General features: G+C 25.7%; 1 long non-coding RNA gene across 1 annotated transcript; it reads left to right on the forward strand.

The window, feature by feature from the left end:
- Positions 1 to 2,094: 2,094 nt before the first annotated feature.
- Positions 2,095 to 4,653, forward strand: LOC126550321 (uncharacterized). The gene is made up of 3 exons (XR_007604385.1): positions 2,095 to 2,446; positions 2,524 to 2,613; positions 4,176 to 4,653. It is a non-coding gene; the product is annotated as an uncharacterized LOC126550321 (long non-coding RNA).
- Positions 4,654 to 5,177: the final 524 nt, after the last annotated feature.

Genomic DNA, 5,177 nt, shown 5'->3' on the forward strand with positions numbered 1-5,177 from the left:
TTATGTGTAAAAAAAATACTGCTATCAGCAACTTATAAATAAAAAATATCGTAATGCAATGAATCGAAAAACATTGTGAATTCAGCAATAATTACTATTGCCAATATTACTGTTACTCAATGCAATTTTGTAGTATATAATCAGCTTTTAAGATGTATTATTGAAGGTTCATATCACGCTCATTACTTATAATTTTCTACATCGTTATAACTAAAGGGTGGATGTTCATGCCCCAAAAAACTGAAAAAACTTTAATATATGCTTTATATAATTTTAAAATATGCTTGATACCATCTTATAAGACAAAAAAACAAAAAAATGTAAAAAATATGAGAAAATCTACAACGAAATAGTAAATAATACTTATTAAAACTGTTAAAAACTTAATATTTATTAAAACTGTTAACTAACAATGATAAATGTCACTCTAATTCAGAGTACTAAAGATACCTAATAATTATTAGGAATTCCTGATTAATAACATTTATCAATAAATATAAGATTTCTAAAATAGTTATTGAAATAGATAATAATACAATATCAAGTAAAACCTAAAGATACCAAATAGATATGCATTATTATTGTACTAATAAAATATAAAATATGTGCTTTAAAGGAAAAATGGATCAAAATATGCAAATATATTATGCAACATAAGAATTTTGCTTTTATATTCTATAGGTCTCAAAACAAATTTCTATCCTACTTTGCGATTTATATTATTAAAGAAAAAAAATATGCAAATTCACGATTTACCGCTTTTTAGTCATAACTTACGAGCTATTAAAAAAAAAAAAAAAAAAACAGTTTTTAAAGCATAGCGCTGGCCGCAACGCTTTGGCTATTCCGTGTTCGAGTTTTTGAAATTAAAATCCCGTTTTTCAGACGCTCGTGCTCCCCGCTTTAGTATAACCATCATCACTTACCTCGAGCACAATAACGAGAACAATACGTGTGTATAAAAATAAAATATGTACACGCAAGATATTTTCCACATTACATTATGTATAGTATATTATATTGATGAAAGTCGACACCGGTAGAAACACTCTACAAAGTATGGATATGTATATAACTTACCGTACGTCAGATTAAACCCTCTATACGACAGCGATCTCTCAACGATCCAATTAAAAACATCGGATACCGTGTCGGTAGAAAAACGAACCTCTCGATTATCGTGCGTGCTAAGGACGTGATCGGCGTCAGTTGAAGTCTGCTTGTATACATATATATACTACACACACACACACACACTCACACATATACGTGTATGGTATATACATATGACGTGTTTATGTATGTGTGTCGATAATCGTGTTTACCACCGTCGAAATCAATCCTGAGTAAATTAACGAAGCTAGTAATGGGTGGCCGGCGGCGGTGGTGGCGCTGTTAACACGATCAACAAGTCGTCTGGCCAGAAGAAACTCTTGGTGATAGTTTTATTCAAACCTAATAATCACATCACATGTACAAAAATTTCATACTGCCTCATATTGTAGTAGTGACGTATATTATATATTGTTTTTATCGTTTGAAAACACATACACACACACACGACGCTAATAACGCTTAAACACGGATACATAACCGCATAATATAACTTTTCAGATAAAAAAAGGTTTATTAATTTGATAGTGAATTTAAGTTTGATACTGTATATAAACATCGGTTGTATATAAAATTCTATAATAGTTTATTGTAGACGAATTTTTTATTTTTATTTTTTTAACCTGTAGTGTAACACATTTTTATTTTTATTTTATCCAAATAATTTTAACTGTTATTTTTGTTTTTAAATCGTTATTATATTTGAGTTTTAGTTGATAAATAAAAAATAAAATACGATTAAATGTTTTAAATTTTAACTCGTATAATATAACTATTATGTATGTATACTAAAAATTATTAGCCATGAATATTACCAATATTTTTTTAATAACAATTTAACTAGGTAAAGTAATTATTTTTGTGTAATTTTTATGAAACTATAGTAATATATAAATTTTAATTCATAGAATTTTTTTAATCACTTCTCATATCAGTTCTTACATTCTTGACCATGACAGGTTTCGTTTATGTTCCCTATTTTTCGGTATAATCCCCTATTATGTACCAAAATATTTCCAAACAAAGATACGATGTCGAGAATTTTAATATCATATACAATTGGTATATATACTACAATTCCCTTTCCCTGCTCCCCAGACTAACATGTATATAAACTCATCTTGCATCGACAATAATTCCATCCTTGCCCATCTATGTAGCCTATACATATACCGTATTCGTGTATCATCATCAATCATCCAACGTCCGACATCATATTTACTCAGTTTTCACGCAACCAACAGGTTGCATCATGACAGCAGAAACGGCAGCAAGTGGAGATAGTTCACATCGAGGATAAAATGGTGGCAGAATCCTCAGGCTGTTAATTGGGGTAAATAAAATACTAACCATGGTCAATTACGACTGTTAACCACTAAAATATATACTTACTTGAATCATATATTTTAGGTAGGTCGTAGGTGGAATACAGAAGAGCAACATTTTCAACATCGAAAGAAAACCGTGACTGGAATATCCTGTACAACAATAAATATTTATGTAAGATTTTAAAGCTTTTATTTTTATAACTTATGATTATTATTTAAATTAGAGATATTTATTATTCATTAGTAAGTTGTTATTTTTTTTCAAATGTTATTATAATATTTTTAAATATCATTTATTTGAATAGCAGAACATTATTCTTAATACCAAGTGTAATAAATTTTCAAACACAAATCGAGTATCGCTGTTGTTAATACTACTTATTTTAAATTTAGCTTAGAAGAGTATAGTGAAAGATGCATTTGTAATTTGAAAAAGTATCTTTAATGTTTAAAAAGTGTGCTACCCATGTCACGAATAGTGTCTTCCATCAAGTCAATCAATCCCTCTTATACATCTCCCCATCTATTGTGCTTATTGTAAAAAAAAAAATAATACTTTATACAGATTGTACAAATTAAATTAAATGAATAAATGACAATAAAAAAAGAAAAAAGAAAAAAGAAAAATGTTTAAAATATTAAAATAGTTATTCAATCATTTACATAAAATATAGGTACATATTAGTAATGACAGTTATTAGTACATTTTATTAACGGTCACCACTACATATAAGTATCCAGTTAGTACTATAACGCATAAAATAAAGCTTAAATTAATTTGCATAAAGTTATTAATTGAAATACTTACTTGTATTTTGTTAGTACTATAAGTCCGAAGAGATAATAATAAGATTTTATAAATAAACAATTTAGTATTAAAGTGAAGTGCTTACTTAACAATAAGGAGTAAAGACTTTTACCTGAAATTAAAATTAACCCATTTCCCATCAAAATAGTTAAATCAGGTCTGACGTTTCATGGTTTAAAAAAATATATGTTACATCTATGTCAATTATACTATTATATAAATTGCAATAGTAATTTATATACTTATATGTGTTTAAATTGAATTTAAAATATTTAGCTCGATATAATATTTTAATTTTAAATGTTTTGCTTTAATTATGATAAAATTATGTAAGCACATATTATTTTTAGTTAAATAAAAAAAGAAATTATATTTAATAACTATTAAAAATATTTAAATATAAATATATGGGTTAATAAAAATAATCAAAATAAATATATTATTTTAAATGTTATAGATAATTAAAGATTTTAAATATTAAAATATAACATTTCAGTAGTACAATCAATTTAACTGAATAATTAATAAATGTAGTATAATATCTCGAAGTGTATTATTATTCATTAGTTTTGAATTTTAAGAAGTTGAATATTTTTTATACGCTATCGGTTTGTAGGAGACAAAGCTAAAAATTCAATCTTTACACATACAAGTTTCAAAATAAAATATTTAAAATCCATATTTTGTTTTATTCTAGAAAAAAGTGCACGTCTAATAATTTTTGTGCTAATAGTACTAGTTTTTATATTTATATTAATGATATCTGTAAAAGTTTCTGTTTGTATTTTATGACTTATGTAAATAGTAATAATTTACTGTACATAATAAGAATACCATTTATTATTATTATTGTTATTAATATTATTATTACTTTATATTATTGTAATATATTGTTGCGTATTAATTTACAATGGAAATATTTTCAGATACCAGGAAAAAAAACTTCTGAGAGTAATCGATTGTTATTTGTTAAATAAACACAAACATTGTGACAATTCGTATTGGTTTGTTTATGACATTTATACATTCCGAAGCGTTTTGAAATCAATCCTTTAAGATACAACTGTGCCAAACTAAATCAACGGTGGCAAATAAAAGAACATAATAAAACTGTAAATGACGCAGTGTAGTCGTAAGGAAATAAAGTTGTACATAAACAGTATAGATCTTGTAGCTTGTATGTACATTAAATACAGAAACAACTATATACATACTATGATGACTACATATAAGAAATGTTACGATAATAAATTGATCGTTTTATGAAGATATAATAATAACATTTATATACTTTGGTGAACAAATACAAGGAATTCACTCCATAAAACATAAAATTCTTCCGTACAAAAATATATTTTGATTTAATACACCAGAAGCAACCGACATGAATATGGATATATACAATAACACCAATTCCAAAAATGTTTATAAATACATTTTATATAGTTTAATGCATTGTAATAAATGTATACCAAAGAATTACAATTTTAAATGATAATTAAATTTGTATTTTATAAACTAAATGCTAGTTGCAAGTTGACCACCACTGTAATACAAATGTATAAACAAAGTCAAGTATAGGTAATATACTAATATATATATATATATATATATATATTTTTGATAACAATTTTATTAAAAGACAACCAAAACAAAAAAAGAGGAGTAGATTTTTTTCATATATTACTTGAACTCAATTTCACAAAATCATATGCTCACTTTGAGCGTCTAAATTTGTCTAATGGGTGTGAAATTGAGAGCAAACGTTTGAAAGAAAATCGCAGTTACACTGTGGTTTGATTATACGAGTCTTTTCATTTGAAGAGTTTACTGAAAATAACAACGATAAAATAAGAAAATTTAGTTTATATTTTTATAGACCATTAAGCAAAGATCTCCATTTAAAATATATTTTTACATTGTATTTA

Source organism: Aphis gossypii, chromosome 2, assembly GCF_020184175.1.
Source record: "Aphis gossypii isolate Hap1 chromosome 2, ASM2018417v2, whole genome shotgun sequence".
NCBI lineage: Eukaryota > Metazoa > Arthropoda > Insecta > Hemiptera > Aphididae > Aphis > Aphis gossypii.